The 26,060-nt window shown below is 40.7% G+C and overlaps 1 protein-coding gene across 6 annotated transcripts in view; it reads left to right on the forward strand.

Moving 5' to 3' along the window:
- DNAJC5 (DnaJ heat shock protein family (Hsp40) member C5) overlaps positions 1-26,060 on the forward strand; it is a 64,821-nt gene that overhangs the window by 4,644 nt on the left and 34,117 nt on the right. For 2 of the 6 annotated variants that reach the window (XM_037915448.2, XM_037915450.2), the window contains exons 2-3: positions 8,117-8,163; positions 25,014-25,082. The exons of 1 other annotated variant lie outside the window; for it this stretch is intronic. The gene's annotated coding sequence lies outside the window, so the exon portion shown is untranslated. Of the gene's footprint in view, positions 1-8,116; positions 8,164-10,628; positions 10,732-25,013; positions 25,083-26,060 lie in introns of those variants that run through there. 3 more of the 6 variants (XM_043527311.1, XM_037915451.2, XM_037915449.2) reach the window with 3 other exon arrangements.

The following is a 26,060-nucleotide window of genomic DNA, read 5'->3' on the forward strand; positions in this document are numbered from 1 at the left end:
TTCTTGACAAGTCATGCTGGCTATTTCTCATAACCCTGTTATCCTCTAGGCCAGTGGTGCCCAAACTTTCCTGTCGTAGAATCTGATTCTATGCTTTCTTTCACATATAGTGCCACTCCCACACCAGCACGACCTGTTCTGTCCTTCCGATATATTCTGTACCCTGGTATTACTGTGTCCCATTGATTATCCTCATTCCACCAAGTTTCTGTGATGCCTATTATATTAATATCCTCATTTAATACAAGGCACTCTGGTTCGCCCATCTTATTATTTAGATGTCTAGCACTGATATGTAAGCACTTTAAAAACTTGTCACTTTTTAGCTGTCCGCCATTACATGATGTAATTGAATGGGACTCTTTTTCTTTTGACTGTTTCTCATCAGATCCTACCTGTATTTTATCATCTTCCATCCTCTGTCACCTCCTTATTAGGATATAGGGAATCTCCATTTATAAATCCTCCCCTAAGGGATGTCCGAACCTCCTCTGCACCTGTTGGCTTTTCTCCAGCCCTTAGTTTAAAAATGACGATGGGTGTTTTCTGAGTTCTGGGCAATTTATTAAATTTGTTCGTTTAATTGTGTGCATAATATTTTAAGTTTTATAGTAACGGTTTGTTAAGAACCCAAAGATTAGAATAAATTTTTAAATAATCATAATAAACTAAGGTTTCAGAGTAGTAGCCGTGTTAGTCTGTATCGGTAAAAAGAAAAGGAATACTTGTGGCCCCTTAGAGACTAACAAATTTATTAGAGCATAAGCTTTCTTGAGCTATAGCTCACTTCATCGGATGCATACAGTGGAAAATATAGTGGGGAACACAGAGAACATGAAACAGTGGGTGTTACCATACAGACTGTAACAAGAGTGATCAGGAAAGGTGAGCTATTACCAGCAGGAGAGCGGGGGGAGGGGAACCTTTTTATCGTGATAATCAAGGTGGGCCATTTCCAGCAGTTGACAAGAACAGTAGGAGGGGAAATAAACAAGGGGAAATAGTTTTACTTTGTGTAATGACACATCCACTCCCAGTCTCTATTCAAGCCTAAGTTAATTGTATCCAGTTTGCAAATTAATTCCAATTCAGCAGTCTCTCGTTGGAGTCTGGTTTTTAAGTTTTTTTGTTGAAGTATTGCAACTTTTAGGTCTGTAATCAAGTGACCAGAGAGATTGAAGTGTTCTCCAACTGGTTTTTGAATGTTATAATTCTTGATGTCTGATTTGTGTCCATTTATTCTTTTACGTAGAGACTGTCCAGTTTGACCAATGTACATGGCAGAGGGGCATTGCTGGCACATGATGGCATAGATCACATTGGTAGATGTTCAGGTGAACGAGCCTCTGATATTGTGGCTGATGTGATTAGGTCCTATGATGATGTCCCCTGAATAGATATGTGGACAGAGTTGGCAGCGGGTTTTGTTGGAAGGATAGGTTCCTGGGTTAGTGTTTTTGTTGTGTGGTTGCTGGTGAGTATTTGCTTCAGGTTGGGGGGCTGTCTGTAAGCAAGGACTGGCCTGTCTCCCAAGATCTGTGAGAGTGATGGGTCGTCCTTCAGGATAGGTTGTAGATCCTTGATGATGCGCTGGAGAGGTTTTAGTTGGGGGCTGAAGGTGACGACTAGTGGCGTTCTGTTACTTTCTTTGTTGGGCCTGTCCTGTAGTAGGTGACTTCTGGGTACTCTTCTGGCTCTGTCAATCTGTTTCTTCACTTCAGCATTTGGGTATTGTAGTTGTAAGAATGCTTGATAGAGATCTTGTAGGTGTTTGTCTCTGTCTGAGGGGTTGGAGCAAATGCGGTTGTATCGTAGAGCTTGGCTGTAGACAGTGGATCGTGTGGTGTGTCCTGGATGGACGCTGGAGGCATGTAGGTAAGTATAGCAGTCAGTAGGTTTCCGGTATAGGGTGGTGTTTATGTGACCATCGTTTATTAGCACTGTAGCATCCAGGAAATGGACCACTTGTGTGGCCTGGTCCAGGCTGAGGTTGATGGTGGGATGGAAATTGTTGAAATCATGGTGGAATTCCTCAAGGGCTTCTTTTCCTGCACATCTACCAATGTCATATATGCCATCATGTGCCAGCAATGCCCCTCTGCCATGTACATTGGCCAAACTGGACAGTCTCTACGTAAAAGAAAAAATGGACACAAATCAGACGTCAAGAATTATTCCCCTTGTTTATTTCCCCTCCTACTGTTCTTGTAAAGTGCTGGAAATGGCCCATCTTGATTATCACTACAAAAGGTTCCTCACCGCTCCCCGGCTCTCCTGCTGGTAATAGCTCACCTTTCCTGATCACTCTTGTTACAGTTTGTATGGTAACACCCATTGTTTCATGTTCTCTGTGTATATAAAATCTCCCCACTATATTTTCCACTGTATGCATCCGATGAAGTGAAGCTCAGGAAAGCTTATGCTCTAATAAATTTGTTAATCTCTAAGGTGCCACAAGTACTCCTTTTCTTTTCACAGAATAAACTAATTGGATTTAATCTGAAACTTGATTTGGGCCACAAGTGACTGTTCCTTTATGTTTTGCTTAACCATTAATATCTTTACAGGGTTGCACCATTATGTTTTTGGGGTCAGTATAAAGGCAGCTTCAGATAAGCCTAAAGGATTGTACTTCTATCCAGAAAATCGAAACACATGGACCTCTCCATATTAGTCAGTGTTCCTTTGGGAGCTGTCCAACACAGAATAATGAAGGGACAGCTGGGTTTTTTTCTCCTAGATCGTCACTAATTGTCTTCATCCTTTTCACTTTCACCTGTCTCCTCTTCAGCTGGCTGAACAGGTGAGTGAGTAGCACGAGGAAGGGGAATCTCTTTGTAGGGGACAGCTGCTACTGTCTCCCTCCTGGATGCACCAGCTTTGCTGGTCTGAGGAATGAAGGTTTCAAAAACTGGTTGGGTCTTCTGTTTGGCAAGGTGTTTTCGCTGTTTGAACCCAAAGTTGTTAACTTTAACAGTAGGAAGGCACAGAGGACCAAGATTCACCAGTATTGATCTTGTATAGTCACAGGAGAGAGCTATGTATCCACCTACGCATAACACTAGACTGACTTGTCATGTTACTAATGCGTAGGGGATTGGATGAGAACCTGCTCGATTCTGATGAGGAAGGCAAAATGTTCCATTCCTTCCAACATGGTCTGGTGGAAAAACCTCTTTCTCACCCCAAATGTAGCAATGAGCTTAATTATGAACATGTTAAAAAGAATCACCATAATTAATATTGCTTATTTTTGAATTCTCCAGATTAAGTGTCTTGGTTGTATGGCCAATGTACAGTGGCTAATAGAGATCTCTTGTAAATAAACTGTCTGAGCATCTTGGTCTGGTGAGATGCAGAAAGTCTCTGAGTCTGCAAAACAAAACATTTTAAGAACAAAGCTGGCTGGGAGGATGTGGTGTATGAGAGGGTCTCTCCTGCATTAATTCATAGCATGGAGAAGGTTGGTGAACCTTTACGGTAAGGGATAGGATTTTAGGAATTTAATATGCACTTTGATATAGTACTAAAACTAATAAGAATAGCAACGAATGATAGCTATAGGTAGCCAATAAAATGAACACTAGACATATTTAACTTTTTTTAATTTTACCAAACTGCATTCTGGAATATATCAGAATAGATTACCAGCATATGGTATCAGATATTCACCAACATCACTTTTCTTTCCAATATAGTAATTCATGCCGATTTATTCAATGTATTTTTCTGCTCATGTTTTTGCTATTGTTTTGTTAAAAAATATGAAAGTCAGACTTGATGGTGTGTGATTGACTAACCAGCATGTTTTCCTTTATCTTAAGTGGTGGCAAGAGGTTTGAGTCTGACTGTACTTTGAGATTGCTAGATTACTATGTTTAATTTAGGATTTCACTTTGATTTTTCAGATTTCTTTAAAAATATGTGAAGAGCTCTGATTAGAAAGGATACATCTTTCATTACCTTGTGAAATATTTTATACTTCATTTGCATGAAGGAAAACTAGATAAACTGCTGTATCCTGTGTGTAGCTACATCCCAAATAAATACTGCACCAAGGATTGATTGTGTGCTTTTAATGAAGAGATGATAGTAATTTCCATTATGTTTTTTGGTAGCTGTTTCTAGAACCTTTAAAAATGTACTATAAGTTTTTGAGAGCTTTACCCATTTTTCTCACTTCAGTATCTCTGAATTGGCTTTTGTCTTGGATTAGAGTACATGAGGCTGCTTGTGAATGTTTAAAGTACACATAGTGGCACATCCTCCGTGTCAGTTATTGCTAATTGTACATACCAAAAATAAATTTTACATTAAAATGAACATTTCTGAAGTCCCTGCTGGTTTTCACAATAGTACTGAAACATCTCTGATACCAGCATGGTGGACAGTCCAATACCTCATCACAGATCTGTTTTCTTCTAGGTTTAATGCTTGGAAGAAACAATTTTAAACATTATGTATACTGAATTAGTGTTAAGTGTGTGCTGGAAAGTGTGAACTTTCAGAATGCTGCACCCGAATAAAATAGGTTCTCCTTACTATCAAAATGCCTGTATTGAGTTTCTTAAAGAAAATTTGCAGGGTAATTGGTACGCCACTGTTCCTTCAGTTGTTGGAATTAGGTCAAGACAGGGTGTGGAGAACCTCATAATTCAATGTTCCTTGGGTATGATCATGTATTTCAAAGAGTTTAGAAGTGCTGAAAGCTTTTTCTATTCATTAAGTATATGTAAGTAGTAAATTGTAATAAAGTTGCATTGATGAACCACTTGGATAACACATTGCAGATACTCTCACTTCCTGTTTACTGTGATCATGACAAACTAGCATTCAACCTGATTGTATCCCTGATCATTAATACCAGTGCTACAAGAAGCAGTAAGACTAATTTTATTTCCCACAGTGTATGTCTTTCTCTTGATGCTGGTTTTAAGCCTTCATCTTAAAGGGTCCTTAGCAATTTGAAAACTAGTCATTTCAAAAGTTTACAGTAATTTCAGATAATACCCCTGTGTGTGAGTCCCCCTGCTAACTTTTGTTACAATGACACTTCTCAGTTGTCTTAAAATACTCTTTTCTCACGTTTTTCTGGATAAAAATCCCACAAAAACAGGGGAAGTGTTATAGGCTATATCAAGCAAAGAACTTAAGCATGTGCTTAACTTCAAGCAAGTGAGTAGTCACATTGAGGTCTGTTGGACGACTTGTGCACTTAAAGTTAACCACAAACCTACTTTACTGGATTGGAGTAATAGTGAAACATGATACAAAGTGATGTCCAGTGCACAAAGGAAACAAATTGTAAAAAAGTGTGGTTTTGCTCCTTTCATTTATAATATCCTTAACTAATTTGTGTAGCAATAACAGGTAATTTTCAGACTGAAGTTTGATTTTTAAGCAGTGTCCCTTTAAATATTTCTTGCTTTCAACAAAGTTCCAATGTGGCACAGTTGCAGTACTTCAGTACTTCACTAGGGTAGTGGGAGGGATTCTCCCATCCGTGTAGTTAATCCAGCTCCCCAAGAGGCACTAGGTAGGTCGATGGAAGAATTCTTTTGTTGACCTTGTGCGTCTACATCAGGAGTTCGGTCGTCTTAACTATGTCGCTCAGGAGTGTGGATTTTTCACACTCCTGAGCGACGTAGCTGGGTCTAATTAATTTTTGAGTGTAGACCTGGCCTTATTGTTCCTATTTTAACAAGAAAGGAACAGATATCTGTAAATTTTGCTTGACTTATTTTTTACCTTGATGATGATCATCTATTGACACTTGTCTGTAACCTGTATTTCAGGTGAGCTCTTGAGATTTAAAAGTCAGTTCCTGAGGGCTAATTGACATTTAAAACTTACATTGGCATAGCTGCCTTTCTCAGGGGCATGAAAAATACACATCTCTGAGAGACATAGCTATTCCAACCTAATCCTCGGTTTAGACAGTGCTAGGTGGGTGGAAGAATTCTTCCAGTGACCTAGCTACCACTTTTTTGGGAGATGGATTACCTATAGTAATGGCAGAATCTCTCCCATCACTGTAGTGAGTGTCTGCACTGAAGTGCTACAGTGTTTTAAGTGTAGACCTACCTTGAGTCTGTATGCCTGGGTGGATCTCATGCAAAGACATGTCGTGTATAATTTCCTCAGATCAGATTAGGAAGGAATTTGTAGGAAAACTAGCTTGTACCCTTCCAGGTTTCTTGGTTTTCTGTTGCCCAAGCCTCACTTTGAGAAGCTAGGTGCCACTCCTTGTATAGACCCATTATGTCAAATCTCCACTGGATGAGTGAGCTGCATAAATAATTTAGTTCTGCTCCTTCTTTTATTCTAAACAAGGTTATTGCATGTTTCAAAAACAACTTTGGTTTCCTTAGTTGCTTCAGAAATACTAAGCTATACTGATTTATTTTTTTGTGTCTTACCTAAGGACACTGCAAGCACGAATCAGATAAGGATGGAATTGAAAGAAATTCTGTTATCAGAAGTAATCTATTACAAGAAAATACCCAAAAAACAGAATTCTAAATAAATTTTGTATTTGAAATGTGTCAGTAAAAATAAAATTTATGATGAAGTTCATATTATTCTCAAGATGTTTGGTTTTATTAATCACTGACAAAAGCACAGTCTGTTTTATTTTTTAAAAGTTACCAGAAGTTCCAGGTAATGTTCAGTATCAGGTGACAAGACCACGTGACTCTGTAGTATCATAGCTTCCATGAGTCACTGGCAGTATGGAGCTTCTGCAGGAAAGCCAAACTTTTCACAGTCCATTGTTCTTATCGATGGGCCCTCCGCCATGTCTGGCTTTTCCATTGTTGTACCTGAAGTGTTAGCAGTGGGCGTCACCTAAAGTAGCATAGTTGAAATACAGATACATAGTGAATATTCCTAACTTCAGGTACAGAAATGATACAGGCGTACAAATAGGATAATCACATTCAGTAAATCATAACCTTTCCAATGATATCTCACATGAGCTGTCTTGCATGAAGTATATTTCAGTTATGTTATATTCCTATCATAAGCATATTTTCATAAAGAATGTGGAATGACACATCACATTTGCAACAAAATATTCCTTTACTCTCCATTTTTCATATTGTAACACGAAGCCAAATGCTATTTTCTGTCTTAGGCTTTTTTTTTACTGTTCTTAATTGATATCTTGTAACAATATTTCTCTTGGCTTTGAAATATTAAACATTTGACCCATACTCTATAATATATTTGAGCTTTTGCACAGATTGTTACACTCATCAAAAGATTTTTTGCTTTCAAATCAGTTGATAATGCCATAAGAAGAAACTAAGCTGTAGGTAAGAAGGAAAAGTTGGTGTTCATTTTTGCTTTTTAACCATTGAATCAGCTGTTTGCAGGAAAAAATGCTGACATACAAAAATTGCTAAGGGCAGTAGGTAGAGAGAGGAGTGTATGTAACTATCTAGAAATGTGTCAGGTACAGGAGATTCATACTGCTAGTACTTAATAGCCTCAAGTGCTTCCAGTGAGATGCTTTTATAAATAAAAATTACAGCTATCATAGCTAAAAGGGATCGTGATCATCTAGTCTCACCCCTTATATAAGGCAGGACACTGAACTTTCCCAAAATAATTCTTACATCTTTTTAAAAAAATCACAGTATTTAAGGTACTATGAAGAGTTAAAGCAAATCTTTATAAGGGTAGGGGGGGAAAAGCATGTTAGAGGATTTTAGTCCTTTTCCTCCTCCATAGTCATGGATTCAGTGTAATTTTGCTTGGTTCTCAGTTCTGATAGAAACATGGGAGAAGTGCTGTCAGCAGACAAAGTGAACATGTAAGATCTTCCTCAAATATTGTATTGGAGAGTGGCAGTCTACTTCCTATGGGTAAGGCATGTGATGATCAAGAGATCTGAGGGGAAAACAAAAATAGCTAAATGTTCACGTGTCTGTGAAAGCCTGCAAGGAGCTCTTGTAGTCAGTGTAAAATCACCATCCACATTGCCTTCCGGTATCCTAGCCCTTTGTAAACTGTAAGAAAATGTCCCCTCCCTAATTACTAACAAACTAGATTTCTCATTTCACTTCCTTATACCTGACCTAATATGCTTTATTCCTTCTGTCTTATCCCATAGAACTCCTGATTTCCATTCTCTTGTTGGGAAGAGTTCCTGTTATACTTGTAAGTACCATTTTGCTACAACACTTAGTTTATGATTTTAACTTGCAAACTCTGAGTAGGCAAGTGGATTTTTGTCAGCCATTGCTTGAAGAATAATATGTTTACAGTTGTACAACACATAAAGTGTAGTTGCATTAAGGGATTCTGGTAACAATATAAACTGTGAGCAAAGTTAACTTGTTTTGTTCCTGTCACCATATCTCTGAGAGAATTGTAACATTAATTTGTGTACATTTGAAATGATAAAAATCCAACTTCTCTTCTTCCCTTAATCTCTTGCTGTCATCTCATGTGCACCTCCCCACCCTAGCCTCCTGTGTCCTTTCTTATTTTAAACCACGTTCCTTTCCTTACGTTCTGTTCTTGACACCCTTTACTATAGTACCTTAGCTGTCCCCCTTGAGTGTTTTTTTTAAACAAATCCTGCAAAAGAGATTTCGCTCTTCCTTCCTTGCTGTCATGCGGCAGGGTTTGTTAAAAATAAATAAAAAAAATGTCAGGGTGTGTAAAGATACTATTGGAAGAAGAGTAGTGGGGGAAAGTGGGTTGTGAATTGTATTTTTCCCTCAATATGTTTGATCTATATCATTTTCCCTCCTTCCCTAGTTTGACCGTTTGAATTCAATAATACTCCTGTGGCACCTTTCATTTGGGGATCTCAAAATATTGTATAAACAATAAATTGACGGGGATTCTCTGGAGGTACTACTCTTCTCAGGGGAATTAGCAGTAGGTTAATATATAGGGGTGATGCTTGCATTCTGTGGAGAGCGTTATGGCATGAGGAATAATAGGGTGCTTTTTATGTTCTAGTGTTGGTCAACACCAAAAAAGTAGATCCAAAATTTTGCTCTCACTCAAACTAGTCTCAGACCAGTCGTCATTTTGGCAGTGTGATCTCTCTTATTTTTTTTAGGGAAATAAAAGTTTACATTTAATAACTTGATACCTTACAGTACTAAAACCAATATACATTGAGAATGGGAGTGACTTGTAATGATGCAGTAGAGTAATATAAGTGCTTGTATTATAAACCCCTGAAGATTATTTTAAGTGTGGTTCTGCTCTGAAAACTGAGTTTATAAAAGTGGAATTTAAGGTTTCTCCATCTTACTGTCCCAATGATTTCTATATCAGTTTTGCTCATTTCAGATGCAGAATATTTTTTCTAACTACCCAGCTTGCAGGCTGAAACTGGGATCTGAAATTCAAGCTGTGCTATTTCTTAATTATCACCAGTAATAAAGATTCTCAGCTACACCATTGTTTTTAATTTGTGCCCTTTGTTACACTGTGAAACACAGTTGCCTTCATTTGGAGCTTTTTCTCCTCACGCAGTATCCCCCAGTCTCTGCACTTGTCAGGCGGGTCTTCCGTGACCTAGCCCTCCGGCCGAGTCACACTCTGTCCATGTGTGAAACAAACTAACTCCTTCCGGGGTATAGAGTCTAAAATGTCCTGCAGCCCTCCCTGGGCTCAGTCTTTAACCCATCACAGTACCCTCAGTTGGTCCAGCTAGGTTGCAAGGTTCCTCCTCTAGTACTGAACAGCATCCCTGGGGACTCCTTGTCTCTCCTTGGGGCCTCAGTGAGCCCGGCATTCCTGCTGAGCCACCCTGCTTGGACTCAGTTTGCTAACCACAGCTCCCCGCTAAGTCAGTCCCAGTAGTGTGGTTCCCTTCTGTGGAGTGCCACAGTTCTAATTCCCTGCCTTAGGGTGTAGCTACTTCTGCCCAGTGGTTGGTGGGAAGGGGGCCTGTCCCACCCATTGCTCCGGGTCCCAACGCAGGGACCCTTTAAGTATAGCAGCCTCATACTGTGTCCCTTTACTAATTGCTGCTCTGTTTCCCTGGGCTACTTTGCATGAGAAATTCAAGTCCAGTCTTTTCTGGAAGTCTCTCTAGTGCCTAGAGATATGGTGAAATTGTGACATTACAAAAGCTGGGAGAGTGAAAATTGAGAGGAGGATGGGTTTTTAGACATACTGCTCAAAACTTAGATTTTTGGTATTCGTTAACACTGGTTAAGTTGAGCAATTAAAATTTTGGAGAAAGAAACGCTTCAACATTCATACCCCTTCATATAAGGTGTGAGAATTAAATATACATCCTCTGAGACCATGGGGAAGACCAGATTTGATTTACCAGGTATTTCTGAGGTAAAAGAAAGTGGGGGGGAACCCAAACAAAAACAAAAAACCAAACCCACACTTTTAATTCCCTCTATTAATCATGAAGAAGCAAAACTGAAAATAAGCCATATTTTAAAATAATCCTTTTGCAGACCATCCTTAAGGTTGTTGAAAATGCAACTGTTGTTCAGAAAAATTGACTTAGTTCTACCATCCAGGAATCATTTTTGACCGTTGCCTTTTTACAACACAAACGGTTTAATACTAGTTATGAAATAGGAAGTGTTTGTGTGGGAGAGGGAGGGCGGGGGCAAACTCATGGTCTGTGCATGAATAGTTGCAGTAGATTCCTGGTGACTCCTTAAAGACACTTAAGCTATTCTGTTTCTGGAGCTGGTTTCTATGGGACCAAGTTACCAGACAGAGAAGGGTTGGACGGTGAGTAGCTTTTCCTGAGTCCAAGGGTTGTCTCTCTCTTCGAACTTGATGTATCAAGGGAGGATCACTACAGCATATCATTTCATGAGGTGGGGAGACCTTTTCTAGGTCAGCATTAGGGGACGGGGATGTAATTGCTTGCATTGCTTATGCTTAAAATTGGCTCTGTTGCTCTGAACATAGGAACATCAGAATGGACATACTGGGTCAGACCAATGGTTCATCTAGCCCGGTACCCTGTCTTCTGACAGTGGCCGGTGTCAGGTGCTTCAGAGCCGGTGAACAGAACAGGGCAATTTACTGAGTGATCCATCCCCTGTTGTCCAGTCCCAGCTTCTGGCAGTCAAATGTTTAGGGACTCCCAGAGCATAGGGTTGTGTCCCTGACCATCTTGGCTCATAGCCATTGATGGACCTATCCTCCTTGAACTTATTTTTGAACCCCATTATAGTTTTGGCCTTCAAATCATCCCCTGGCAATGCGTTCCACAGGTTGACTGTGCATTGTGTGAAGAAGTACTTTGTTTTAAACCTGCTGTCTGTTAATTTCATTAGGTGACCCCAGGTTCTTGTGTTCTGTGAAGGGGTAAACAGCACTTCCTTATTCACTTTCTCCACACCATTCTTGATTTCATAGACCCCATCACATCCCCCCTCAGTTGTCTTTTCCAAGCTGAACATTCCCAGTCTTTCTAATATCTTCTCATGTGCAAGCTGTTCCACACCCACAATCATTTTTTATTGTCCTTCTCTGTACTTTCTCCAATTCTAATACCTTTCTTGAGATGGGGTGACCAGAATTACATGCAGCATTCTTTGATAATGCGTTGAACTGCTCAAGAAGGGACATCAGTATCCCAAAAGGTTCTGATGGATCTTTTTCTTGCTTTCTTGGATGTCAGAGTAGACTCATCATGAGTAAGGATGTGTGCTCACATGGCTGAAGGGAAGTGCAGAACTGAATGTTAGAGAAAAGAAACTGAACACAAACAAAGCTAATTCTTCACAAAGAGGCTTTCTTTTTTGAACAGTCATGGTCTTGACTAACCTCCTTACATCTATTACCAATAAGATCTTGGGTAGATACAGCTGAGAATTTGAATATTTGTATTTTTACTGTTTAGTATGATTTAATTTCTTCCTTTCCTCTCAGCTTGATCGATTAAAATAGTCTAGTCAGTTTTGCTTTCAGGTTCTCTTGTACTAGTTCTGCAATGCTCAGATTGAAATGGTGCAAGGCAATGTTTGTTGGGTGGAGAGGGGGAACTAAAAGCCTGTTACAATTGGAATTAGTAACTAAATCATGGAAACATTTCTTTTGGGTTTAAGTTTTGTAAAGAGAAGCTTTTACATAAAAATCTAATTTTTGGACGAAAAGTGAGTTGACAGGATCCCTTTGTTTATGTTTATAAAGGCCATTTAGCATTATTTGGGTTTTTTTTGTAAATCCACTTTTTCAGTAATTCTCTGTTACTTTATAGTATCTGCAACAATTATTTATGAAGATAGATAAAACATTTGTCTCCTTTTTCTGTTCTCCACTATTGTAGGAGGTAGATAGGGAGGGGAATTTCCAGTAAATCTGTGCCTTTCCTGGTGAAGTAATTGCTTTTACTTGGCAGACTAACATTAATTAAAGTATGTGTTAATATCCTGGACTGTTATGATGACATTATTTTTTTTTAGTCCATTCTGGTGATGGTGGTTTTTCTTTAGATTTTCTCTACAACACTAATTTTAATTTGCTTATAACTTGTTTGCAATTATTTTTGACTACTCAGAACTGGTTCTGGGGAAAGAAGCTTGTTGGACTAACCTCTCTTCTTCCCAGATAACTCAGTTCATCTAGTATAGCCATAATTTGACACATGCAGTTTGTTAAATGGAAAGATCCAGATGCTTACACAGTCTTTGTTTTTCTTCTGGATTTTTATATGGCACCCTCCACTGAAGCATGTCCCAAAACATGCAAAAGTCTGTCTCCTCCAGTCAATAGAGACTGGGCTTTTTGTTTGGTCTGATGTTATTTTGGGAAGGCTAGGTTGGGATGGATTTTCTGTTTTGCTTTTTTGCATATTGGATGTTGCGTTCCATCTAACTCAGGGGTGGGCAAACTTTTTGGCCCGAGGGCCACATTGGCATTACGAAACTGTATGGAGGGCCAGGTAGGGAAGTCTGTGCCTCCCCAAACAGCCTGGCCCCTGCCCGCTATCCAACCTCCCCTGACAGCCCCTCCCGGGACTCCCATGCCTATCCAACCCCCCACACTCCCCATCCCCTGACTGCCCACGGGACCTTGTGCCCCTTATCCAGCCCCCCAACCCCCTTCTCTGCCCCGTTACCATGCTGCTCAGAGCAGCAGGAGCTCGCAGCCCAGCCAGAGCCAGCCACGCTGCAAGCAGCGGGCCAGAGCACTGGTGGCGGGCTGAGGTGAGTCTGCGGGGAAGGGAGGACAGCGGGGGCTAGCCTCCCTGACCGGGAACTCAGGGGCTGGGCAGGACAGTCCCCGTGGGCCGTAGTTTGCCCACCTCTGATCTAGCTTCATTTCTTTCAATGTTTGGGAATCCCATGCAAAATTGTTGCAAGTGGGAGAAGAGTTTGGGAGAATACTTTCAAGGTCTGGCTATGTTTTGATAACTTCCCGTGTAATTTGCTCACTTCTTCACAGGAAAAGTAAAAATTGGCACATTCTGTTCTGACTGAAATAGTTGTACTAGTACAAAACTGTGCAGACCAATATAGGGAAACTTTAAAGGGGGATTTTAGCAAACCAAAACCTTAATACAAAAAACAACTTACTTTGCAGTTTTTCATGGACCTCCGGCCTTTTTTCCCCCACTTCAGATCAAGTGCTTTCTTCTCCATCTTAATTATGAGTTTGCTGCAGTATCCTATCTGTGCTACCATTATGTTGCTGTGGAAATTACAGTAATGTCATAAATAATAATTGAACTTCCCTGTGGGATTAAATAGGAGGAATGGGATTTTAAACAATGAATGCAAATTCAAAACAAAGCTTTTTGTATATTTGGTTTAATTGGGGAAAAGGTGAGAGTCAGGATGGAGCACCTAAATGGGAATTTGAACTACATTTAAGGTATTTCTTTCCTTAAGATGTGAAAGTTCTTCTTTAGTAGATTTGAATCTTACTCTTCTATAGGTTTCAGAGTGGTAGCCGTGTTAGTCTGTATCAGCAGAAAGAACGAGGAGTACTTGTGGCATCTTAAAGACTAACAAATTTATTTGAGCATAAGCTTTCGTGGGCCAAAACCCACTTCATCGGATGCATGCAGTGGAAAATACAGTAGGAAAACACACACGCACCGTGAAAAAATGGGTGTTGCCATACCCACTATAACAAGAGTGATCAGTTAAGGTGAGCTATTAATCAGGATGGCCCATTTCCAACAGTTGACAAGAAGGTGTGAGTAACAGTAGGGAGCAAAAATAAGCATGGGGAAATAGTTTTACTTTGTGTAATGAGCCATCCACTCCCGGTCTTTATTCAAGCCTAATTTAATGGTGTCCAGTTTGCAAATTAATTCCAATTCAGCAGTTTCTCTTTGGAGTCTGGTTTTTGAAGTGTTTTTTGTTGTAGTATTGTGACTTTTAGGTCTGTAATCGAGTGACCAGGGAGATTGAAGTGTTCTCCAACTGGTTTTTGAATGTTATAATTCTTGACGTCTGATTTGTGTCCATTTATTCTTTTACGTAGAGACTGTCCAGTTTGGCCAATGTACATGGCAGAGAGGCATTGCTGGCACGTGATGGCATATATCACGTTGGTAGATGTTCAGGTGAACAAGCCTCTGATAGTGTGGCTGATGTGATTAGGTCTTATGATGATGTCCCTTGAATAGATATGTGGACAGAGTTGGTAACGGGTTTTGTTGGAAGGATAGGTTCCTGGGTTAGTGTTTTTGTTGTGTGGTTGCTGGAGAGTTTTTGCTTCAGGTTGGGGGGCTGTCTGTAAGCAAGGACTGGCCTGTCTCCCAAGATCTGTGAGAGTGATGGGTTGTCCTTCAGGATAGGTTGTAGATCCTTGATGATGCGTTGGAGAGGTTTTAGTTGGGGGCTGAAGGTGACGGTTAGTGGCGTTCTGTTACTTTCTTTGTTGGGCCTGTCCTGTAGTAGGTGACTTCTGGGTACTCTTCTGGCTCTGTCAGTCTGTTTCTTCACTTCAGCATTTGGGTATTGTAGTTGTAAGAATGCTTGATAGAGATCTTGTAGGTGTTTGTCTCTGTCTGAGGGGTTGGAGCAAATGCGGTTGTATCATAGAGCTTGGCTGTAGACCAGTGGTCTCCAAACTTTTTTGATCGCGCACCCCATTAGTAAAAATTTTTTGAGCACGCACCCCCAATATATGTATATTTATTTATTTATGTATAAATTATATACATGTACTACTGTACTAATATATTGTGTAAATTGTAAAACATACACAAAAAATAGAAATTAAAAAACGATGAGATAAAGATGAAATAAACAATATTTTTTAAATTTTTATTTTATTAACGGTACAAAAAACCTTTTTGCTCTCACTAAAAAAAATTATTATTAATCTTTTTAGTGAGAGCAATGTGATTGAATATGCTTTATTATTTTTGAAAAGCTTGGTTTAACACTTTGTGATACAGTGGGCACTCAGGGTGGGGGTGCGGGGTGTGGGAGGGTGCTCAGGGTGGGGGTGCGGGAGGAGGCTCAGGGCTGGGGCAGGCAGGAGGTGCAGAGCACTTACCTGGGGCAGCTCCTGTTTACTGCGGGGGGTGTGCAGGTGGCTCTACGCAGCACAGCACCATCCCCATGGCCACGATTCTGGGAGCCACGATTCTGGGAGCTGTCGTCCCATCCCCCCACCCCACCCCCCGGCAGGCAGGGCCACCCGGAACGCAGGGGCTTCAGGGCCCTGGACTAAGGGGGCCCTGGCCTGCAGCTCTAAAGCCCCTTTCGGAATGTGGCCCTGAGAGCATGGGCTGGAGGACTCAGCAGGAGCAGGGGCAGCCGCGCAGCCAGCGGCTGGAGAGAAGTGGCGCTTTCCCCTTCAAAGCGCTACTTCTCTCCGGCCAGCTTTGAAGGGGAAAGTGCTGCTTCTTTCCGGCCGCTCCTCCACGGGCTGGAGGACTCGGGGTTGCCTCCTCCTCCCCCGCCCCCAGCAGTGCTCCTCCTGCCGCGCCGCCCTTTTGCTCTGGCGGCGCTCTTCGTGCTGCACCCCCCAATCGATCGTCTTGCGCACCCCACTTTGGAGACCACTGCTGTAAACCATGGATCGTGTGGTGTGGTCTGGATGAAAGCTGGAGGCATGTAAGTAAGTATAGCAGTCAGTAGGTTTCCGGTATAGGGTGGTGTTTATGTGACCATCGCTTATTAGCACTGTAGTATCCAGGAAGTGGATCTCTTGTGTGGACTGGTCCAGGCTGAGGTTGATGGTGGGATGGAAGTTGTTAAAATCATGGTGGAATTTCTCAAGGGCTTCTTTTCCATGGGTCCAGATGATGTCATCTATATAGTGCAAGTAGAGTAGGGGTGTTAGGGGACGAGAGCTGAAGAAGCGTTGTTCTAAGTCAGCCATAAAAATGTTGGCATACAGTGGGGCCATGCGGGTACCAATAGCAGTGCCGCTGACTTGAAGGTATACATTGTCCCCAAATGTGAAATAGTTATGGGTGAGGACAAAGTCACAAAGTTCAGCCACCTGGTTTGCCGAGACATTATCGAGGATACTGTTCCTGACAGCTTGTAGTCCATCTTTGTGTGGAATATTGGTGTAGAAGGCTTCTACATTCGTAGTGGCCAGGATGATGTTTTCTGGAAGATCACCAATGGATTGTATAGATCACCAATGGATTGTACAAGGTCACAAGTCTTTATAACAAGTTGGTCAATCAGCCTTAAATGGCTAAATTTTAATCCGCTAAGCTTATTATGGAGATGGCATTTGTACTGCTGTAGTTAAGTTTCAACATAGCCCCTGTTTTATGGGTTCATGTCTATAAAAATCAATGCAGACTTTAAATTTAATTAGAGGAGCTGTGTTTATCCTGGGCCTTGTTTTTAGTGTTGTGTTTTATTTATTTATTTAGTCGTTTGCATTGCTTTTTTAAAACACTTTTGTAACTCATACTACTTCAGAGAAGTGGTTTAGTATTTAGAACAATAGTCTTTCACTGTTGGAGACCTAGGTTCTATTCCAAGTGAAAAATGAGTTTGGTCTCATCATGGTCCCTCTATTTTCATCACAAAATTTGACACAGTGAGACTGTGTTGAGAAGTTCATGACCAGAATAGTAGGGTACTTGTAGATCAGGATTTAAGTGGAGGATTTCTGTTGCAGCCATGTCTGGCTCAGTTACTGGCATTTATTTTTCACTTTCTATAACACAAAAATAATCTACACATTAATTTTTAAAACACAAACTTCAGTTCAAACTTACACTTAGGTCAGTTAGTGGCTTGAAGCACAATGCTTCAAATTACTAGTGTCCCTTTGGTTAAAAAGGAAAAATGGTTCTCTACCAGGTGGCTTGGAGGGTGGGTGGCCTAGTGGTTGGCATGCTTAGCTTTCTGCTCCCTGTTTGGTTGAGGATCCTAAGTCTTTTAGGCAGCAGTGGCTGGGGGAACCAGGCCCTCCCTCTCCACTGGGTCCCAGCCCAGGGCCCTGTGTGTGTCGACCCCTGAACCTTGTGGGGTCCTCCTAGCAGGGAGTCTAAATCCACTGCCTTGGGCTACTTCCTACCACTTTCTGTTCAGTTTGTGGTGTGGCCCCTCTAGTCCAATTTGCTGAGTGTCTTGTCTCCCATAGCACCCTTTCATGGATCTTGGGCAGTGCCCTGCCGTGGTCCCTGGCTCCTTTGGGCGGGGCAGCTGCAAGTTGGTCAGGCCAAACCCCACAATGTCTCTGGGCTTTTCTCACTTAGTTACCTTAGGTGCCAGAGTCTCCTAGGTCTCCTTTGCAGTCTCCCTTGTCTGAGGAGACAGTAGTTACTCCCATATGGCTACCTTGGCTGGCAGGCTAGCATCTCTTCCCCTCAGGTAGGGAAGGGTAGCTCCTGCCTCTTCTCCGCGCAGCCCCAAGGTGACCCAGGTTCTCTCCTTCTCTCCCCACTCCAGACCTGGCGTTGGCTGCAGTTATAGTGGGGTGGGGCTAGCTGGGCTCTCTTTAAGCCATGCTGTGTTGGCCGGCAGTTTGTTTGCTTCATCAGTTTCCTCTTGTGTGTATAGTTAAGATCTATCCTCTTTAACCCGCAGGAACATAGTACTTAGAGTTGGAAGAACCTAATAGACATTGCATCCTCCTGCAAGTGCAGCATCTGTTCCTTGATAAAGGTCATATCAGATAGCAGACTGAACACTAGATCTTAGCCAAAAGACTTTGTATTGTGATTTGGAAAAGGACACTACTTTGGGAAGTTATAAGTAGGATTGCAGAAGAGCATGTGGAAGTACTGCACTTTGAAGTTGCAATGAACCAAGCCATCTTCTCCGTCTGTTTATCAATGTACTTGCAGTTACTATTTTAAGACAGATAAAACAGTCTGTATCTAGAGTGTTTTAACAGTAAGCCTTCCTGTGCATGGTGGTTAGCTTTTAGCAATTTGTTTCATCTGTAGTCTATTTCATCTGACAATACTAATCCTTTTTACACTTCATTAGTCAACCTTTTTAATCTTTTCATCAAACTTTTGACATTTACAGATGTCACCTCAGAACAATATCTAGTTACAGTAATAGTTTTAGCTAATCAAATTTGTGAGCATATCATGCTTGCTGGTATAGACTGATCATCGGTGCAGTGTTATATGAAAAGTTTTTCCCCCCAAATCCGTGTTTATGGTTTGGAGTTTCCCTGTATGACAACTCTTAGAATTATTTAAATAGTTAATACAGTCACCTTACTTGCACTGATTCTTTGAATCCTTGTGAATTTATCCATTTCTCATTGTGCTGATATATCACATCACAGGGTAAGATATTTTAATGATACATAAACGAAAAGTGAGGATCAGGGTTTGGACACAGATGACAGTATTTTATTGAAAGGAGAAATTACTTAAAAAACCCCTCTTCCTGTGTGTGGGAGGAGAGTGGCGCAAGTGTCAGAAATAGGCATACTTTTTCTTTCACAAGGAAGTGGAAATACTAAAGAGAATCAGAAACATGGCAGGAAAACTGATGGAGTTAGGAATCTGTAGAAAAACTGGGAACATATGGCTTGCTTGATTTTCTTCAAAGAAGAGATGCTGAAAACACTAATTGGGGCAAAGCATAGAGGGGAAGCAGAGAAAATTATCTTTTAAAATGCGATAGTTTGCATTGATTCAAAGAATTAGAGCAAATGAGGCAGGCAGAAATTTTTTGAATAAATAATACACACAGTTAACAGGACAAGGATACTCCCCAAGCAAAATTCATGTAGACTTTAAAAAACTTTTTACATTAATATTAGTATATTATTGAATTTTGCTTTGCTATTTTGTACTCTTGCTTTCAGTTGTAACCTGCTTGGCTCTGGCATTCTTTAATCTTTTTGTTTGATTTATATACCTGTTCATCTATCACATGCCTTTCAAGCACTTGTTTATCCTCACTGGCCTTTCTTGCTCCTCCTATGTCTTTAAATGGGACAGACAACCCTGGAGCATATGCTAATTTTGTCTTTGAACGTTTTCTGTTTCGTTTCGGGGTTCCTTCCTTCTGTTTCAGCCCCATTTGTTTTTATTCTGAACACAATGTAATAATGAGGGAAGGTATTTACAAGTGATTACAGGCTGGGTATTATGTAGATCTCTGGGTCAGTGGATCTGGCCTGTTGAATAATGAATAATTGGATTGTACATGTGGATCAAAACGTTCCTGAATCACTAAATTAGAGTTGCCAGTTGCAACAGAAACCAAGCGAGTAAAATCCCAGAAATCTGTACTGCAGATGGCCCCTGAACTGAACAGTGAATGCTATGAATAAGTGAGAATGGATTGTTTGTGAGAATGCTATGAATAAGTGAGACTGGACCCTGTGATATGATTTCTGGAAAGAGAAGATTGTAAGGAATATCCGGGACAGGGATTGTTCATATGTTTGTATTTTAACAGAATTAAGTTTGTTAGTAATTTACTATGTTGGTTTTGATAAGTAGTTTCCAGCTGCAAATTATTTTTTCTGCTGCTAAAGAATTTTTCTTGATGTAGATAGAATTGATGCTAGCAAACAAGCTCCATAGCTAATTCTTGAAGAAAAGAAAGACCATGAAAATCTTTTTCTCTTTCACGCATTTTTTTCTTTGTTTTTTCCCCAGCTAGCTTTTTTTTGTATGTTTTATTTCTGAAAAATGTTTCCTGTTGCCAGCATGTGGGCAGCTCTGTGCTGGTATCTTGTACTTGCCTTGCTTAGTACTCTTCTCCACTTGTCATTGACAGTCAAACACTGCATGCACTCTCGTATGTGGTGAAACTTTCGTCAAAGGCAGAAGAGTGAAAACAGCCCTTATAGACATCAGTTTGACACATCTAGCTTGGCTTGTTCATAGATTTTCTCAACTGTGTATTAGTGCTGTACTGCAGTTTTACCTGATCTCCTAAATTCACCAAACTTAAGTTTCAGGTTGAAACAGATTTACTAATTACAATACTTGTGGGAGCAGGGCTTGGAAAAATCTTAAGATACACCTAGCTAGAGGCTGGTAAGATAGATTTGGGGTATACCATATACAAGGTCCAGGCCCAGTGGCCTAATGAGAAGCCCATCCCAGTTCCTAAAGATCCCGGGAACCCCAACCCTAATTGACAACATTATCAAGTTTCATTAATCTTTGCAAATTTCTGAATAGCAGCTGTGAAACATCCATCTTATCAATTCACTCTTTTGCTGGAGGAAACTGAACAGAGGCGCTAGAACTGCTGGCAGGTTAAAGGAGACGCTATGTCCACTTGTATTTGGAAGGTTATCTTTGGCCACATCTGCACTACAGGTGCTACAATGGCACTGCTCTGGCACCATAGTTAAGCTGCTATAGTCTGTAGTGTAGATGCTTTCTACAGTAATGGAAGGGGTTTTTCTGTTGCTGTAGGTAATCCATCTCCCTGAGTGATGGTAGCCTGGTTGACAGAAGTGTGCTTCCTTTGACTTAATCACATCTACACCAGAGTTTAGGTCAGCATAGCTATGTTGCACAGGGGGTGTGTTTCACATCTTTGAGTGCTGTAGCTATGTCGACCTAACTTTTGAGTGTAAACCAGGGCTTTGTAACAATAAAGGCTAGAAACTCTTTCTAAAGGAAAGTTTTATTCTACTGATAGCGGTGGCTTAAACACCCCCATGTCCCAGAGAGAGTTTCCGACCCACAACTATCAGGTGAGCAAGGGGATTTATCAAGACCAGGATGGATGTTTACTAGGGTTCTTCGTTCTTCCCTTAGTATGGGGGTGCTACTGAGTTTAATTAGCATCAGTTTTCTTCATTAACCATACTCAGTGTTTGTGAAAGATTGACACCCATAGAGAAATTGTCTCCTGTTGTACAGTAGAATAGATGCTGCATGCCCATCAGTGATGTAAGCTTCTTTCTGTTGTTTGACTAATAAACTCCAAGTTTGCCGTAGAGAGCCCACCTCTGGGGCGAGTAGGTAGTTCACACTCAAGCTCTTTCAATTTTTGGTTTCTTGGTGTCTGTCAACAAGAATTTTTGGTTTTGAATAACTCAGATGTATACTCTTGCCTGTTGGAAATTGGACTGAGACCCCCACCTTTCAGTCATTTAACTAAAATTACTATACAGTTTTCGGATGGCAACAACTTTCAGTCACTATTGACTTGGACTAGATTTGCCCCTAGAAAAGGCCTCTTGTTCAAAAAAACTCTGTATCCCATTTTTATTTTCCTGAGTCATTGTCACATTATGTAGCACCCTGCAGCTTCTCACATCCATTCACTGTAGTTGGTGCTTGACTTTTCTCTTCTTTATCACTTATGTGTGACCAGTGACGAGCAGCAATCTTCGCACCTTTCTCCTAGAACACTGAGAGGGGAGCAGCTTATGTGTGACCAGTGACGAGTAGCAATCTTCGCACCTTTCTCCTAGAACACTGAGAGGGGAGCAGCTTATGTTGCTGACCCACATTTTTTCTTCTTGTATGCTAAAGCACGAGTTACTGAGAGCTTGTCTACACTTAGGGTGTGTCTACACTACGAAATCAGGCGACTTTTATAGAAGTGCTCCTGAGGTTGATTGGGCGCCTGGACAGACATGGCTATCTTCCTCGTAGAGCACTGAATGGAGTGACTCCAGGTCATTACTCTTCTTTAAGTTTCATCTCATGGAGATTCAGTCCTGCCTGGAATATCATGCGAGCTGGAGGCTTCTGCCTCAGGCTGCTTCTCCCAGCCGGGCAACACCCTGCGGTCGCGCTTTGCCCCAGCCTTGCCCTTGCTCCCATGGCTCATGAAGCCCTGGAGAGTAGTAAGGAGCAGTTCAACTTGTGGAATGACCAAATCGAGAACGAAGGATTGCACTCTATGGGCCACGTTAAGATTATTTCAGAGTCCTAGATAGCGTTTAGTCCCTATAAAAGGCTTTATGAAAAATTTTCCCCCACCCTAACAAAATGTTAACTTATCAGAGCAGCTGAAAGGGTAAGGAACCCGGGATTGTAATTTAGAGAGAGCTTCCATATTATTTAACTCATAATTGATATAATTCAAAGTAAAATTTCACAGCGCGGTCTGTTCTAAGACTAAAAATGCAGGAGGGAAGTCAGAAAAAGGAACCTGTTTCGAAACACCTTTTGCGTGTTAGGTGAAAGCGGTAACCACTACACTACGGAAACCCAACTTGAATGTATCCCTCGTGTGGTCCCCTGTTATACTTTATGTAATATGTGTTTGTGTATTATGAATAGTTTGGTGTGTCACGGGGCTTCTCTTTTTTTTTGCCACAGACTTTGCCGAATTCACAGGAATGTTTTCTCTAGCCACAGAAGCTATCTAATGCAATGTCTATATCTATGGCCTTTCCTGCTCACAAGTGGTCATTGCCCCCCGCCCAAGGCTGACACAGCGCGGAGTGCATGTGACACAGCGACCTGGCTCAGGCAGGATCGCTAGCAAGGCATGATACTTTTGCTGTTAAGCAAACACGGCAATTCTTTCCTGGCTTCTGCCACTGAATGCCTCCATCCATTAAGCTATGCTCTATCAGTGCGGGAGGACTGCATGAGCTTGGAAAACATGGCATCGCGAGTGCAGTTTTTTTCACCTTCTAATCTGCGATAACCTCAGGGACGGAGATATAGGGGGAGCGTAGAAACATTCTGTGGGGACTGCATGGTCACCAGTGCTGCTGAGTATGCCACGCTGGCCAAACAGGAAATGAAATTCAAAAGTTCCCCGGGGCTTTCCCTGTGTACCTGGCTAGTGCATCTGAGTTCAAAGTGCTGTCCAGAGCGGTCACAATGGAGGACTCTGGGATAGCTCCCAGAGGCCAGTACCGTTGAATTGCATCCACACTACCCCAAATTCGACCCGGCGATGTCAATTTCAGCGTTAATCCTCTCGTCGGGGAGGAGTACAGAAATCGATTTTAAAAGCCCGTTAAGTCGACAAAAATGGCTTCGTTATGTGGATGGATGCAGGGTTAAATCGATCTAATGCTGCTAAATTTGACCTAAACTCGTAGTGTAGACCAGGGCTTAGAGTGCTGCAATGGTACAGCTGCAGCGCTTAGTGAAGATGCTACCTATGCCAAAGGGAGAGCTTCTCCTGTCACTGTAGGTATTCCACCTCCCCGAGAAGCAGTAGCTATGTCGATGAGAAAAGTCCCCCTGTTGACGTAGTGCTGTCTTGCACTGGGGGGTTAGGTTGGTATAACTACATGACTTGGGTGTAGAAAATTCTCACCCCGAACGACCTACTTATACTGACATAAGTTTGTAGTGTGGACCAAGTCTGCGACTGGTTCACTTTTCGCTATATGTAATCTGCTCCAGGAATTATGTTAATAGAAGCCCTGTCTAAATGAAGAAAATTTGCACTGGCATAACTACATTGTTGTGGAGTCAGTGTGGTCCCCACGGCATGAAGCTACAAACTTCTTGTTACTAATGCCATGTAAAATGGCATTAAAATTGGCATATTGAAATTCAGTTACTCCATGCATTTGCATGAGTCCCTTTAATTTCAATCGGACAATGTTGTACATAAACTGCCAAAAAAGGGGTGATACCACAAGTAAAATATAGCTTTTACTATGGATGGAATTTAAAAATTAAAGTTCACTTATTTCTAACAGGTCATACCATATGTCATAAAATTTTGTTTTCATTTTTTAAAACAAATTTTTTTACCTTCTTTCTAAAAACATTTCAGACTATTAAAAAGGCATCATCAACTTAAAAATCATACTACTTGAAAGTTTTTAGCTACTGGTGTTACAAATAACACCTTAAATGATAATAATGGAAAGATTAGAAAATGTTTTCCTTTGTGCATTCCAAACATTTTGCGTCTAGTCAGTTTTATTGTGGTTTCCGTGTGTGTGTGTGTGCGCGCGCACGCAGGCCTTTTATGTAGCAACTGGCTAGAAAAAAACCTTTTTTTTTTTTTTTTTTTAAATAAAAATGTAATTTTTTTTTTTAAACTACAAATATTGACAGGGGGCTGAGTTAAAGGTATTTGCAGATACCTCTCTCTGACTTTCTAAAAAGTTAAGTTTTTCTTTAAAATGTTTTTTTTTTTTCCACCATTTGCTGCCATTAACTTGCTCTTCACTAAGCTTGGACAATGAAAATAAATTAATCTGTTCACTTTTCTTTTTTTATGGCCTGCCACAGTGAGGTAGTGTTTAGATCAAAGCATAATGGGAATGTTTAAATGGAAACTAATTCATTTTAATAAACATGCAGATATAGTATCTTGGGTTTTGTAAACCATTTTTACGCAAAACCTAGCATTTGTGTTTAAATGCTCTGATAATGTCCCTTTTAATCAGTCACTTATTTGCTACTGACTTTAAGTAGTTGTACATCCAGTAAGCATATACCGAGATAGTGATTTCAATTGTTATCCTATTTAAACGGTCAGAAGAAAAATATTTCTTTTCAAAAGTGAAGTATAAAATCCTCTTTTGGCATTTCAGTTAAATCTATTGTCTCTAGTATAGCACAAAGGGTAACTGTAACAAGGTGACGGTGATATTTTTTATTAAAGGTTTCAGGGATTTAAAAAAAACCACAGGAACAGAACAGTATTGTAGCATCATGCTAATACACAAATGGTTTGCTTGTGTTCTTCCCTTAGGAGGATTCAGTTTAATTTCTGTGGAAACGGGTATTAGACACCTAGGATCTAGTTTGACCATTTATTAAGGTAAGTAATGTCTTTTTGATTTCTTGCAGAGTTTGCAAATCTCATTTAATTGGCAAATACTACAGAAGGAGCAGAAGGTTCACATTTCATGGGTAGAGAAATTTCCCAACATCTTGATGGGGGTGGAAGGAGAAACCAAAGTTTAGAACTCCTTCCAAACACCGTAAATCATGCTACAGTCTGGTACATGTGGGTTTTTCCTTTAGAAAATATACATGAATTTAGTTCCCTAGAAAGATGCCAGATCATGATAACTGTTCTTAATTAGCATGAAGCAGATGGACTGGATGTGGAGGCTAGTAGTGGTATTACACTTATGGTATGTATCAATATTTACTAATACGTGTGCTGATCGTTCGGGGTTTTGTGCAGTCTTTTACCGGTAAATATTGGTTGAAACAGAACACTTAATTGAAAGTGTTAGTTTTCAACTACATAATCTGCTGCACTGGAAAACTTGAGATTTCACTTTCTTTTTCATTTGGAAAGTTTACTTTTTTTAATATGTAATTGACATTTAGATTTTACCAGGACAGAGGCAGTCAGCTGCCAGGATTCAGTTGTGGGATAAAAAACCCTCCCCAAAAATCTAGAGCTTCACTAAATTATTTTGCAAAAAGCACCCACTTGAGGTACTGTTTGTAATAGCTGGTAAAATCCCAGCCCCAGATCAGTCTCCATGCTCATCTGCTAAAGCAGCGTTCCAGGACAGTGTATCTGGGATAGCTTCTTCATTTTCATGATGATCATTGTAAAGGATGGCAAGTAGATTTTTTTTTGTGAGGGCTGATACTTTCATGACAATTTTACAAGCTGTGCTAAAAGTTCCCATAGGATAGCACTTTTTTATTTTACTCTCTGTTATTGTGATGATTTTCTGCCATTTGCATCAGATCGTTTATCATAGTATCTGTTAATCTTGCCAATGGGATTCTTTTTCTTTAAGTGGAGGAAAAGATAAGAATTCTTGGACTCAGT

The sequence above is a fragment of the Chelonia mydas genome, chromosome 13 (genome assembly GCF_015237465.2).
Source record: "Chelonia mydas isolate rCheMyd1 chromosome 13, rCheMyd1.pri.v2, whole genome shotgun sequence".
NCBI lineage: Eukaryota > Metazoa > Chordata > Testudines > Cheloniidae > Chelonia > Chelonia mydas.